Source organism: Pteronotus mesoamericanus, unplaced genomic scaffold (assembly GCF_021234165.1).
Source record: "Pteronotus mesoamericanus isolate MK-2021 breed Mesoamerican mustached bat unplaced genomic scaffold, CSHL_Meso_final contig_116, whole genome shotgun sequence".
NCBI lineage: Eukaryota > Metazoa > Chordata > Mammalia > Chiroptera > Mormoopidae > Pteronotus > Pteronotus mesoamericanus.
The window spans coordinates 8,000,077-8,015,610 of NW_026555027.1; the positions used below are offsets into that span (position 1 = coordinate 8,000,077).

The following is a 15,534-nucleotide window of genomic DNA, read 5'->3' on the forward strand; positions in this document are numbered from 1 at the left end:
AGATAAATAACCGGGCGGGGGGGGGAATTTCTCCCTGCAGTCTCACCCACTGTACGTCCCTTGGCCATGCCACGCCTTCTCCCACCCGGACGGCAGCCCTCCTGCCCTACCCTGGCCGGCCCCCTCATTTTCCACGCTGCACAGGGCCCTTTTAGAATGTGGCCCCAACCCTATCACTCGCCAAACTGACACTGAGGGCTTCCCACTGCTCCTGGGACCAAACGCAGACCCAGCAGCCTCCTGTGCCTACCCCCCCCCGCCCCGGCTGACCCTCTCCAGCCACAGTGGCCTTGGTTTGTTTAGCTCCCAGCTCCCTCCTGCCTCCAGGCCTCGCCCGCGCGGCCCCCTGTGCCGCAACCTCTGCCCTGCTCTGCCGCGGGCTGACGCCTACTCATTCTTCTTGTCTTAGTTTAATTGTCACTTCTCTGGGGAGTGCTTTCTGATCCACCTGTCCAAATGAGGGCCCTTGTAACACTTCCTGAAGGCACCCTGCAATTTCCCTTCACCACGGTTTTCACCGCCGTGACCATCAACGTGTGTGATGTTTATCCAGTGTCTCTCCCCTCACTGGACCCAGGACACCAAGAGGCAGGAGCCAGCTGCATGCGTTCAGCGCCTGCGTGGCCAGGCACTGGCGGGGGCGGGGCGGAAGGGTGACGTGATAACAGCCTCCGCCGCGTCCTCTTCACTCCCGCCCTTACGTGTGCTCTGGACAGGACACTCCGCACACAGCAGAGCCCTGATGGCTGCTGACCGGATGCCCTCTGGACCTCCAGATAATCACGAGTTGGTTGGGAATTTTCAAGTCCTTCATTTGTACAATTTATGCCAAGAAGTTAAAAAGTGTGGTTAGATTAGCAGTGAGTGAAACCTGGAAGAGCAATTTCACGCACCCCAAGAAAAAACTGATCTTAAATGCTTACATCACTCTCTCAATATTTCCAGAGCACCTTCCGGGTACCACCCACGGCCCAGGCTCGGAAGGCAGCCTGCCTGGTCCCGCCCCGAGCAGGCCAGGCCTGGAGCCGAGGTCCTTCTCCTTAGCGGCCTCCTGCGGGGCAGCTGCGCTGGCCTGTCCTCGCTTTCACAGGGCTCCTGCCCTCCCTCCCTTGGACACTAAGATTAGTTACAGGTTTCCAGCTACACACACTTGAAAGAAAGTTTCAACAGAAAATTTGTGCTAGTCAAGAAATCTTGCAAACCGATAATGCTGCTACAGGGAAGGACAGCTTTTCAGGAAGGTGCCTGGCGTCCTTGAGAACATTTTATCGGCTCCAGTAAGACACTGTCCCTCCCTTGCCCAGAGAGTCCCAGGATACCCACCGCCGCCAGGCTGTGCCAACGGATAGGTTTACCTGGGGCGGCAGGGCAAGTAGAGCCCTCTCCTCCCACAGAACACTGCAGGACGAGGGGCAGTCGGGGACCCACTGGAAGGACAATGAGAGGGCTGGGGGGAGGATCCAGATTTGGCTAAACAAACGTGTCCTCATTTTCCGCTTCTGGGGAGAGGCTGGCAAATACTTCAGCTCCCCACGGAAACCCTATGCATTCAACAAAGATCTAGAACAATGTGCACAGGGTTCCCTGTGGTTTCCAGGCAGGTTCAACACAGTGGCACCCGTCTGGGGCAGGAGCAGCCACGTGAGGGCACCAAGCCCGTGCCATCTCTCCAGCGATGGCCCAGCGCTCTGGGGCCCCAGGGACCATGGTGCCAGAGCCTGACCCTCAGGCAGGCAGGAGGAAGACCAGTTAGTTACTCGCTAGGCTGCGGAAGGCCACCATCCAGGACAGAGCTGTAAAGACACCCCACCGCTACCCCTAGAGTGGAAAACCCAGAAGCCTCATCCGACTATTTCGAGTTTGGCACAAATTTTCCGTAACAAGCACAGTGTTTTCCCAGAGTATCACCATGCAGGGTTCTAAACCTTGATGCTCTTCAAGTGCTGGCCTGGGAGGGTCAGGGGAGCAGCCTTTGCCCCAGCGCAGCCCTCGCACTCAGCCCCCAGGCAAACAGCTCCGGGCGAGGGTCCTGGGGCAGCGCAGGAAGCGCAGGCGTGCTCGATGGCAGCAGAACATGCTCAGGACATTTTTTAAAAGATTATTTAATATGAACGTGACTACTCTCGTCCCTCAAATACATGGAGTCCTACAGTCTCTCTGTGCCTGGCTGACTGTACGCAGCAGCTCGTCCCCACAGTGCATCCACACCGTAGCAGGTGTCAGAACGGCCTTCCTTTTCAAGGCAGAAAAATGCTCCCTTGTCTGGATGCACCGTGCTTTGTTTGTCTGCTCGTTTGTTGTTAAGATGCTTGCATTGCTTCCATGTTTTTACTGCTGTGAATAATTACTGCTACAGGCACAAGTGCACAAATACCTCATTAAAACCCTGCTTTCGGCTCTTTGGCGTATATACATTGGGTTGGCCCAAAAGTCTGCTTAGTTTTTTCCATAAAATAAAGGACACATTTTTCATTTTCACCAATAACTTTATTGATTTGGATATTTTGAGTACGTCGGCTGTCTCCCGTGTGGTATAACACTGACGAGAATTAATGTCTTGATTTGATTGCTATCAACTTCAACTGCTCTAATCAACCGTGGAGCATCGTCCAGCGAGAAATCTCCAGCACGAAACTTGGCAAACTACTTTTGACATGTTCAATCAGTCACAGCACCTACTCCATGCACTGCACAAATCTTTTCTTGTGTTTCAGTTGCATTTTTACCTTTCTTGAAGTAATAAAGCATAATACACCAAATACATTGCTTATTTTCCTCCATCTTCAATATTAAAATGGCTACGCAAAAATTCACCAATTTGGTAGGTCTTTTAAAAATGCATGCTGATATGACAGCAGTCACAATACAATCTAACAAAAGTATTTCGAATAAAGTTAATGACAACTAAGCACTCCCAGAGCCATGTTATGGGAAAAAACAAACGAACCTTGTGGCCAACCCAGTACTTAGAAAGGGGACTGCTGGGTCACGTGATAGTTCCATGTGTAATTTTTTTGAGGAACCTCCATGCTGTTTCCCACAACGGCTGCACCACTTTACATTCACACCCACGGCACGCAAGCGTCCCAGTTTCTTCACATCCTCCCCAACACACGTTATTTTCTGACTTTTTAAAAAAGAGTAGCCATCCTAATGGATGTGAGGTGGTAAATGATTATTTTTTAATGTGACCTACAAAGGCTGGGCTTTAGAAAAAGTAATCAGCTTTGAAACATTGGAAAATAAAAACTTTATCATTTTAAAACCCAGGTCACTAAAAATAACTGAGAAAACGGCATTTTCAGGAAGGCTGTCGATGTGAATGTGAAAGGAAGGGTATCTCATTTGTTACCTTGGCGGGACGTCCCTGGCCATCCCCTGCCCACTTACGTGACAGAGGGAGACAGAGGGACAACACGGGCTGACGTCCTGGGAGTCTGTTACTGGCCTGGGTGGCTTACCAGAGCCATGTCAGTGTCCAAAGCAGCACTCTCCAAGAGAAAGGGAAGGTGAGCCACATATGTAATATTATTTTGGCTGTTAAGCTTGGGAGTATTATAGATTCACAGGAAGTTTCAAATATAGCAGAGGGAGGTCCCGTGTACCTTTCGCTCAGTTTTTTTCCCAAGGCTCATTATCTTACCTAACCAAGACTATTATGTAACTATCGCACTGAGAATTGCAGGCTACTGAAACCAGGAAAACGGACTTTGGCCCGGGACGTGTGCATGTAATTCTATGTCATTTTCTCACAGGTGCAGATTCCTGCCTCCACCACTGCGATCAAGACTCAGGGCTCTGTCATGGCTGACAAGACCTCGATCGTGTGTCCCCATCACGGCCACTTCCTGTTCCTCACCCGATCCCTAACTCCATCTCTGTAATTTTTCATTTCAAGAATGTTGTACAACTGGAATCACATAGTGTGTGACCTTTGGAGACAACTTTTGCTTTTTGTTTTTTTTAACACAGCCTAGTGCCCTTGAGATCCATCCAGGTTGCTGTGTGCATCGACAGTTCATTCCTCTCTACTGCTGCCTAATATTCCACGGCACAGTCAGACCATTCGCTCCCTGAAGAACATTTGGGTTTTCCCCCATTTCTGCCTCCTACAAATAAGGCTGCTATAAAAAACTGCGCACAGGTTTTTCTGTGGACATAAGCGGCCGTTCCTCTGGGATAAAAGCCCACGGGTGCAATCTCTGGGCCATGTGTGAAGTGGATACTGGGAAAATGGAAGGCAGGGGGGAAGGAGAGACCACACAGGAGATGAAGGGACTCCATAAAAGAAGCCACAGGCACGAGTCTCCGGGAGCTGATGGAGGCACGCACCGCGGAGGCCGGGGGGCTGGCGGGCTGGCGGTGCAGGAGAGACCCAGTTCCTCCCCGATCGCCCGCCGGGCTCAGCTTCTACTGTGGCCATTCTCACAGGTGTGCAGTGGCTCTGGCTGTGGTTTTCATCTGCATTTCCTTCCCTAATGGCTAATGAGACTGAACGTCTTTTCATGTGCTTATTTGCCAGGTGAAAATCCTCTTCAGTAAAATGTCTCTCCATGTCTCTTGCCCATGTTCTAGTTGGACTGTCTGGTTTTTTGACTGCTGTGTTTTGGAAATTCCTTATATATCTAGATCCTTTGTCAAACAGGCAGTTGGCAGATATGTCCTCCCTGCTTATAGCCTCTCTTTTCACCCTCATCACAAGGTCGTTGCAGAACAAAGTTTTAATCTTGATCAAGTCCAACGTGCCAGTTTTTCCTCTCATGGACTGTGCTTTGGGGGCCATGTCTAAGGCCTCCGCATAGGCCCTAAGTCCGAAAGATGTTCTCCGATACTCCTTGGAAAAGACTTACAGTTTTACATTTAAATCCGGTTCTTAATTTGAGTTAATTTTTATGTAAGATGTGAGGCTGCAGTCCAAGTTCCTTTTTGTGCTCATTGATGCTCAGCTGCATCAGTGCCATTAAATTGCTTTTGTACCTTTATCCAAAACAAGTTGACCACATTTGTGTGGGTCTATTTCTCGGTTCTCACTTCTGTTCTATTGATTTCTGTGTCTCTCCTTCCGCCAACACCACACTTGCCAGAGATCAATCGATGCACTCTTGATTGCCGTCATCACTTTATAATAAATCCTATAATTGGGCAGACTGGCTCCCCTGCTTTTTCTGTTTCAAAATTCTCTCGGCCATTCTAGTTCCTTTGTCCTTCCATATACATTTTAGGACAATCTTGTCTTTATCTACAAAATTCTTGCCAGGATTCACATGTCATTTCAGTTATATTTCATTTAACAGATTATAGCCCAAATACTATCATTTCAACATGTTAATTCATATTAAAAATCATTCATAATTCTTTTCACACACAGTCTTGGAAATCCAGTCTGTGTTTTATACTTTGAGCCCATCCTAATTCAGATCAGCCACATCGCAAGTGCTCAGCAGCCAGCACTGGTCTAAAGGCTCAGGACATTTTTTTAAGCAAGAGGGACATTTTCCACGGGACACATGCCTTCATGACAACATTACAAGCATAAAGGAAAAAAATCAAAAGAGGAAAAAAAGCGAACAAAAAAAAGAGTGATTTCACTGGTGTGTTGTGGAACTGTTCTGAAAGGTACTCCATGGGGGCCAGGGTTGGGGGCAGCAGGTAGGTAGAGAGTTTTGTGACCAATAAGTTTGTGACACACTGCAATTCCCATTCTGGAGTTTTGACACAGAATGGCACATTAAAGGCCCTGAGAAGTCCTGCAATACAAATCTGTGGGAATGTGTGTAGACCAGCAGTTCCTAAACTTACCTGGACTAGAAACACCCTTGCACCCAACGATTCATGAGCTAGAACCACAGTCCAGAGCGCAGGCTCTGGGTCGTCAGTGTAAGGGAAGGGGCCGGTCTTATTGTCACAGGATGGCCAGCAGGGACCAGGGAGTGAGCCTGGCTCTGCCATTTCCTGGATGGGAAGCCTTGAGTTAGTTATTTCCCCTCCACAGGCCTCAGACTCCTCATCTGTGCAAGGAGGAGGTTAGAATGTCTACTCTGAAGCCCTTTCTGGCCTATAGAAGTACATACAATTTTTAATTCTAGTTCATTGTTAGGGCATTACATAATGGTGGTTCTCAAAGATTTCCATCCCATAATCCTCTATCCCGCATCACTACCATGCTATGTACGTATTCTTCAAAAACCAGCTTTCATGTTATAAAGAAATAGCATATACAGTAATCACTCCTCAATGCTTATTAATCAAGAAAGTTCAAACTCATGAATTTGGTACTGACAACTCTGCAAACTGGCAAGGACCGCCCTTTCTAATCTTGCTACACATCATACAGGACACACCACTCCAGCAAAATTAAGTCACTTCCCTCCCAGGAGCTTTTATATCTGGATTTTCTCTGATGCCCCATTACACCCCCTCCCACCCGCACCCCCGCCTCTGTCTCATCCGGGTCCTTTTCTCCCTCTCTGTCTCTGTCTGTGGCGGCAGCTGCCATTGGCAAAGCCTCAGGCGGCCACTGTTTGGCCCATATCCTTTCGCGCTGCCACAGTGGGCCCACCATGAGGGCGGAATTGAAGTCGGATGTAGCCAGGCCCCGTCCCGTGCTTGGCGACCGTTACTAGAACATTTCATTTCTTAGAGACTAATTTCCCAGAGCCACTTCACCTGACCCACCGGCTCCCAATCCAGGATCTGTAGGCTGACAGTGGGTCGCAACAGTAGGGGTGGGAAGCCCAGAGTCCATCTGCATGACTTGCAACAGGATGGAAAAGGAACAGTGGGTCTCTGCCATGACAGCCCGCCAGCAGCTGCCCAACTTCAGACGTGGAGATCGGGGGCAGGCGGGGCACCAAAGTCATGTGGCACATACCTACATGACCTACATGGTCAAAACCAGCCCCCTGACCAACTCAAACCACCTCTCAGCACAAAGCTTTTCAGTACAACAGAGTGGCGGTGTCTCTCACCTCCACTGCTTGCTTTTGTTCCAATAAAAGGTCATTTTTATTCTACTAAAGTGAACGACTATAAAGTATATGCAGAGCCTTAGAAGCCAAAAAGTGCCCCTGCCCCGCCGCCTTTCCGATCCCATTCCCAGGTCAACCACTCACAGGTCCTTGGGTTTTTTCTGCTACATCTACTTCCACATCTCGTGATAACAGGCTTCTACTGGGATCCCCGAAACTCTCAACTTTGAGGGTTGCATTTTTAGCTCTTACTAGAGTAGATGAATGGTTAGCTTTCTTACACCCTCTCCCCTCCCATCACTCCCCAATAAAATTCTGGTTAAACCAGAGTATGTAATATGATGACTCTGTACATGTTACTGAGGGCTCAATAAGCTGCTCTATAGTAAACTCTAAAGTTCACTACTAATACATTCCTAGGGGCAACTGATTTATTTTCTTACATGTGCTTAGTTCTTGTTTGTATGTGAATTTATTTGCTGCTGCTGTGCGTACATTTTATGCTGTTTTACGTTATGTTGTGTTTGTGTAGGTGTGGCGTTGCTATTTGTGTGTAGGTTTCGTTGTGTGTTGATTTTGTACTGTTTTGTGTTGGCCTTGTATAAATTTTTTTGTGGGCTGTTTTGCTGTGTGTAGGTTTTGTTATTTTGTGTAGGCCTTCTCGTGTTATATGTAGATTTGGTGTAGCTGTATGTAGATTTTGCTGTGTGCTGTTTGTGTGTGGGTTTTATTGTACAGTTTTGTGGAAGTCTTGTGTTGTGCACAGATTTTGTTATGCTATTGTTTTGTGTGGGTCTTGTTTGTAGACTGTTGTGTGGTGTTCCTGCTGCTTATGTAGGAGTTTTGCTGTGTGTTGTTTGTACAGGTCTTGTGTTGTTTGTAGATTTTGTCATGTGCTGTTTTGTGTAGGTTTTTTGGCTGTTTGTGTGTGATTTTGTTGTGCCATTTTGCTGTGTGGAGGTTTTGTCCTATGCGTCTATGTGTGTGTAGACTCTACGTTTGTTTTTCACAGGGCCCAGCCGCGGGTGGAACAGAGGTTCGTGGAACCCACCCTTGCCACCCGGGCCGTCCGTCAGGTTTGACACAGGCTGTGCGCTGGGCCTTCCCTTCACTATAACCTGGATTTGGCTGTTCTCTTGGCATAAATGAAGCTCCTGTTTCCTGAGGCCTCTTGCTTGCATTTCCTTGGTTTAGTCCTTCCATCTAGGGAGTACGTGTTCCTGTAGTTTCTTCAAAATGGGGTGTTGGAGGTAAAACTTTTGAGAGGGCTTACCATATCTGCAAATGTCTTTATTCTAATCACACATGACTGCTGGTTTGCCTGGGCACATGATCAGTTTCACACAGAACTCTGAAAGCAGGACTCCATCGTCCTTCAGCTTCCAGTGTTACAGCCGAGGAGTCTGGTGTCTTTCTAGCCAGCAACATTTCGTAGGTGACTCCCAACCTCTGAACCTTTCAGAATTCCTATTTTAGCTGTAGTGGCCTCCAGTTTCATGGCCTGCTTTCATGCTGAGCGCCAGTTGGCCCTTTCACCCGGGCACTTGTGTCCTTCAGCCTTGAAAATTTTCTTGAATTATTTTTATAATTTCTTCTGTTCTCTCTTCCTTAACCTCTTACTTTCATCAAAGATGACATCTATATTCTTTATTTTCACATCTGGTTCTTTAAGAGGGATTTCTGAGCAAAGAGGTGAGACAGAGGTCTATACTCTGTCAGCTTAAAAATAGGAACAGAGGTAGCATTAACATTATCATGTTGGTTAGAGCTTGAACTGGCAGTCATCTTTTTACCTAACAAAAAAGGGGGTGTGTGAGCACTGAGTATTATTATACAACGGGCCTTGTGTAACCGGCAAGAAATTTAAAACTAGGCACCCTGGGACCTTTGAAAAGATCCTCATGCACCCTCAGCACAAGGTTGGGGAGCACTGTAAACAGAATGAGTAGTGTTAGAGAACCAAGTCCAGAGGAGGCAGATGTGCTGGGGACGGGGACCCAAGAGGGACAGAAGGGAGTCAGACAATAGGACCAATGAACAGAACTGAAGTGGCTTGGTCAAAACAAGGATTTCTATAAACCTCTTGACTAAAAAGGTTCAACAATTACACTTACGTTTTTGGTCAAAATAAAAACAAACTTACTATAACTAATTAGCATACATATTTTTTAACCTTACAACAGGTCAAAGGCCTTGATAGTTACTAAGCATTTGGAATACTCCTTCTCAAAGACAGACTCTTCATCCGGCAGGTGCAGTCCCTTCTCCCCGGGGAGCAAGTAAGAAGTGACAGTCCCTCTGCACCCCAATGCATCCAGGACCGGCTTCCCAGCCCCTGTAACAGCTTCCTCTTGTTTCCTCTTCCAGAAACTCTCCCTCTGTCCAACTCCCACCTAATCTTTAAGACCTCATTCAAATGGCCCTCTTCTCTGAAGCCCCCTTGGCCACACCGGTCACATACCACGCGGCACACCACACTCATTTTCCCAGGGAGGCCCAACACCATCACACCTCCATTATCACACACCCCTCTCCGCAGCAGTGAGTCACACCCCCTGGTTTATTCACACCAGCTTCCAAGAGCACCCGTTCATCCCTCCCCCCGCCCCACTCCACTGCCTCATTTCTGTTTCCTTTTGTTGCAAACATCCTGGGAAGAACTCCAGTGGCTTCCTCACCTTCCGTTCTCTCTTCAGCGGGAAAGCCTGCCCCCACCAGTGCACCTGGTCACCTATCCTGCCTTCAGCTCCTCTCCCTGGGCAGCATTCCACAGTAGGTCCTCACCCTTCCCTTTGGAAAACCCTTCCTCTGTGGTCGCCCAGTCCTTTTCTTCTTTCCATCCTGCTGGACGCCCCTTCCTAAGCCCTTCTTCATGCCCATCTCCACCCAAGCCAGCACAGGGACTAGCCCAGGCTGGGCCCGCAGTCCTCTCCCCCTCTGCACCCAGCACCTGCCCCTGTCACCGCCCAAGCCCGTGGTACAGTCCAGCGTTGGCCCTCCCAAGGCCCCAGCCCCTGCCTGATGCCTGGTTCCAGGCTTCAGCAAACGTTTTGCTAATATTCCTGCAAAAGTGTTTTACCAGATGCTATTCTCTGCACTGGAGCTGACAGCATAAACTGGCATCCCTGGTTTAAACAGCTGCAAGGGATGCACATTTCCAAAATATTATAAATATTGAGTTCTTAAAATAAATGCATTATGTCACTCTTCTAAGCGTGCCCACTGGACTCTAAGCATTGCGGTGTGCGGGCCACTGCCATCTATTTACAAAGCCCATGAACAAGCTCTTTTTCAGCTGCCAGGAAGGTCACAGCACTTCCTGCTCTGTGATCTCCTATCCCTGTCACTGCAGACACTAAACCCAATGTTATATATTCGTGTCCAAAACGGCTCTATTGATCACACTACACATATGCATAGAAATCAAATTAGTCTTGACTTTGTATGGCCCCGCGGGAGTCCTAATTCCTTCTGGACCAAGTTATCGCTGCCGTCACTGAGACCCCATGGATCAGAGCAGAAACGCAGCACCTGCTGCGGTAGACAGGCACTAACACAGACGCTGTGTTCAATGAGGCAGGTAGGGCTTTCCCCACAACTGGGTCACAGATCGGGGGCAAACATTCAGCTTGGCCCCGGTCTTCATTTTTATAAACGTGGGTGCCGGACACCTTGTTCCGCAGACAAGTAGATGGGAATAGAAGAGCCTGGTTATGGCAGCGACCCCGCAGCCACTTACCCATGACCACTGTTAAGTGTCAACAGGTCCCCACTCCCTCCATCAGCACAAGGGCACCTTCCATCTGCCAGAAGGCTGAGGTCTCACCCTACAGTGGGCTCGCTCCCCAGACACCCAGGCATCTGTGGGCACCCTGAGGTTTCCACACCCCGGGCCACAGCCCACACCACGACTGGACACTGGGTGTCACTGTCTCCTAGACAGTATGAAGGGCCCTTCCTCAGGAAGGTGAGGGACCTGGGCCCTGGCCAAGGGTTTTGGCCACCCCAGAAGGGCAGTTTGAAGATGCTGCTCATCTGCAGGGCCCTGATTCCCCCGATCACCTCCCACCTGGGCACACCTGTCATCTTCATCTTAGTAAATGGCACCTCCTGTCACCTGCCGCACATTCCCCAACCAAACCAGCAGCAAGGCCTGCCTCGCTCCAGAAATACACATTGTGCCCACTCCTCATTTCCCCTTCTGCCTCTCCCCATTTCTAGTGTAATCTCTGGGGCCTGGATTTCCCACACGTCAGTCATAGGGTCACCTCTGAAAAGCCATAGGCCCTGGCCCTCCCCTGCCCAAAGCCCCCAGGAGCGCACACTTGGCGCTCAGGACAATCTGTGCTGCCCTCCTGTGCTTCCTCCCCTGGACCATACTGGCCTTTCTCAGTCTTGGCCGCACAAAGCTTGTTCCCACCCCAGGGCCTCTGCCATTCGCCTGCTAGTGACACCCTCACCCCGGATCGCCACTGGGAGCCTCCAGCACTGGCCTCCTGCTTGGACAGGGCTTTCTAGTCCCAACTGCCCAAGTGCGCCCACCCCAACCTATACCACAGGCTTTCCTGCTTCTCCATGCTCTAACCACCGTCGACCTGATTGTTTATTGTCTTATCTTCCTCCTACCAGACCGTTAGGTCCACAGGCAGGACATTTCTCTTGTTCTCTGCAGTGCCAGGCACAGGACGGCTGCCCAGCGAACAAACCCTTGTTGAATGAATGGCCAAACGAATGAGCACACACATTCGCAAACCATGAGGTGAACTGGACAGGGATCCCTCACGTTGCAAATGTGAAGAGAGGAGGCTTATAAGTCGCTGCTTACAATCTTAAGCTCTGAAATCACATGTCAGAGTTGCCTTAAATCTGCAAAATGGCAGAGTGGCCTTGTCCTGGACTTCTACACAGATGTTATCAAAAGAACAACGTGAGAGGTATGTCCTAAGGAAACAGAGTCCTTTCTCAAATACAATTACTTCAAGAAAAGCTATTAACCACGATTGGTGTTCATTTATCTTCTAAAAAAAAAAAAAAATAGCAGGATGTCCTTCTGCTTCCAAAAACAAACATATTATAGGCCTTGTTGGCAATGTTTCTGCAAAAGTATGAATGAAAGCTATTGGGAGTAACAGATAAATTTTACTGCGTTTCCCTTTCAAAATCCAAACTATAGTTCTCCTATTTCTTAACCACTCACCATAAGGCAGTGATGTCAAGGAAATGCAGAGAAGCCGAGTGGAGCAGTGAAAATGTGGAGAATGTGGAAATGTCCAGATTTTGAAACAAAATATGCTGTGGTGTGTGTGAATGGGAGGACACCTCACTTTTAAAAACAAAGTTGTCTACATTGGTGCACTCTCCAGAGATAGTTCTCATTCTTGCCTTTTGAGGTTTATCATAAAACCAGTTGCTCATTTACTTGTCATCCTTAAACACACCTTCAGGAACCGTGCTGGGCCCTCACGATTCATCAGGTGAGTCCCGACTGTATGAGAGAGGCTTAAGCAAACATGGTTTTTGTGCGTTGGCATCTTTACATACACACACGGATCCACCTGTCTTTGGTCACACACTTGTTTCTACCATTTTAATCTGCCCTCAAGGGAGGGGGGAAGTAGGCAATTTCTGAGCATTTGTGGAAAAAACCTCATCCACTCCATTAAGAGCTTAATAAAGGTAAACACATAATAACTATAACTATTAGGTAGGTCTATATTTCCATAATGAGTTTTCACTTCTAAAGCTGACCTCACCGAGAATACCTGTCCCTCTCATCAGAGGCCACACACGGCCCGCTCCTCCACCTGTCTGCACCAGGGCGCACCCTTCCCAGCCCAGCCACCCACTCGAAGGCGGGCACATGTCACCTGCCCACGGATTTGACTACCTTCCCTCTGCCACCCTGGGGTTTACAGAAACATGATGCAGGGTGCTCCTGGGGGGCCTGGGCAGCCCCAATTGCCCGGACTCCTGCCTCTCTAACCGCGGTGACAGAGGTCCAGGGGCCCTCCTGCGCGCCCCGGGGGCTGTGCCCCGGTGTGGAGAGAGTGACATCACGGGGGGGCCGCCGGCGACCAAGGCACTGGGGGCGGGGACGGCGGGCCGGGGGCGGAGGAGCCCCCCGCCCCGCGCCCGCGGGCCGCGCTGGCCGGGGATGGTGGGCGTCGGCCGGTGGGCGGCGGGCGACGGGCCCGGAGCGCCCCGGCGGCGGGGCGGGCGGCGGGCGGCACTCAGGGCGATCCCGGAGCGGCTCCGGGAAATCCAGCCGGGTTTTGACTCCGATCGCCCACGGTGCCCACAGCCGGCGAATGTAACAAAGAACAGTCGGCATGGCGGATGGACCGGGGCGGCGGCGGCGGCAGGCCGAGCGGGGCTGGGGCGGCGGACGGGCGGGCGCGCGGAGGAAGCGGGCGCGGGCCGGGAGGGGGCGGGGCGCGCGGGGGCGGCCGGAGGGCGCGGGGCCCCGGGCTTTACCTGCCTTTGGAATGTGCAGAGCGGGATCGGATCCGGACTCCGGGTTGCGATCCGCTCCGGAAACTGCGCAGCACCGGAAGCCGGGGGGCGGCGGCGGGGCATTGTGGGAGTTGTAGTTCGCGGCGGGGCGCGGGCGGCGTGGCCCTGGAGCGGGCGGCCCGGTTGGGGAGGTTTGGAATGGGAGCGGGCGGCATGTACTGGGGCGCAGGGGGGCGCGGGGTGAGCGGGCTGCATGGATCCGGAGCGGCAGGGAGAAGAGAGCCACGTTCCAACTGCCCTTTCCCCGGAGCAGGAGGAGGCGTCGGGCAGCCACGCACTACCTCTTTCCGCGTGGCGGGGCCCGGCCCTGCGACCCCGACTGAAACGTGCACGGACGGCTCGCACAAACGCCTTTGCCTTTGTGGTGGCTACGTCGAGCCTTGACTTTTTAGCGGGTTTAAGTGGGAGAAGGGGTCAAATTTTTCATTAAATCGAGCCTGAAGTTTGCTGCCCAGTCATACGTCCGGAATTTAGCCTATGGGCTACTGAGCCGCTTGGCCCATCTTTCTAGTCCATCAGCAAACAGCGCTTGCTCAGCCCTCAGCAAGCTCTTGAAGGATTATTTGCCCAGCAGTGGCGAGTGGCAGAGCCGGACCCTTGAACCCTGGTGGCGTGGGCTGCTAAGTGGGCAGCCCCAGAAGCGCACCTCCGTCCCAGGGCGGAGACAAGCTGAGGCCAGACCGTTCCCTGGCACGCAGTGTTTCTGACCCCTGTTCCCTTTCCAAGCCTGAGAGCTTGTGTGGCCTCTTGATCCCATCCATCCAACCGAGTGTCGAAACAAAATAAAAATGGAAGCGACTAGAGGGTCTTTGAATCTAGTCCTGGCCTTTCAGAGTAAGAGAAGTAAACTGTCTTGTTATTTCTGCCTGCACAAAACTCCCATTAATAATGTCAAAGAGAGGTGATGAATTGGGGGAAAATTATTTGAAATTGAAATGGGCAAGGACTCCTTTCCCTCGTACGTGTAAAGCTCTTATGAATCAATTTAAAAAAAAAAAAAAGGATAAATAACCCAATAGAAAAAAATAAAACAGCCTATGGACAGTTCACAATAAAATGCAATGGCTCTTAAGGTTAAGAGAAGCTATTCAAATACTGTAATAAGAGAAAAAGTAAATTGCAGTGAAATCATTTTTATCTATTAGCAATGATTTTTAAAAGTATAATGGCATTATTTTGAAGAGACCATGGGAAACCAGCTCTCTCATCCTTTTCTGATGGGAGAATAAATTGGTATAGAGGGGTTTTATCCCACCACCAATTCATTTGTATGAGTTGGTACATGTGTAAGATTTGTCCTGAGTCCCCATCGGATGGGCACATCCATAGGTGGAAGGCTGACAGCTGGAGAGGGAGGTGTGGGCAGGTGTGGGGTGTCCTGCTGCTAGGGACTCCTTTCTCCGCCCTCCCTGACAGCATGCGGTGACTTCCCAGTGGCATTTACAGTAGGTCTGGACCACAGCCTCCCAGGGCTGCTTTGGTCTTCTCACCTCTGCCTGGCTCACACTAGTCAAGCCTGCCTTCTGCTCCGCAAACAGTCTCAGAGCCCTTTGTACCCACTCCTTCCATCCTGGAACACCTCCGGGTTTTCTAGGTCTGTGCCCGAATGCTCCCCAACCTCTAAAGGCACAGACTGACCACTACTGCTATGTGCACCTCGCCCCACCATACACCCCTTTCTAGTGACATGACTCGCAGTCTCCAAATGTTCTCTGGGCCTCTCCATAATAAATAGGTACCGCATAAACAAAAACAGGTCATTTACAGAAAAAGTGACAGGTCACAGCAGGAGTGAAGAACAAAGTAGATGAGCTCAACTCACATAAAGCCATTTCTCAGAGCAATACCTTCAGCACTGGACTGGGGCTCACAGCATCATTGCCTCTTCAAAAGAGTTCCCAACATGTTCAGTATATTCCTTCTATGAAGGCTGGAGATACAGTCTTTTAAAAAGACAGATTGAGCCCTGGCTGGTGTGACTCCGGATTGAGCACCAGCCTGTGAACCAAAGGGTCACTGGTTCAGTTCCCAGTCAGGGCACGTGCCTGGGTTG

General features: G+C 50.3%; 1 protein-coding gene across 1 annotated transcript in view; it reads right to left on the bottom strand.

Moving 5' to 3' along the window:
* Positions 1–13,490, bottom strand: part of PRDM15 (PR/SET domain 15) — a 59,944-nt gene extending 46,454 nt beyond the window's left edge. Inside the window, exon 1 of the mRNA XM_054578611.1 lies at positions 13,443–13,490. The gene's annotated coding sequence lies outside the window, so the exon portion shown is untranslated. The remainder of the gene's footprint in view (positions 1–13,442) is intronic.
* Positions 13,491–15,534: the final 2,044 nt, after the last annotated feature.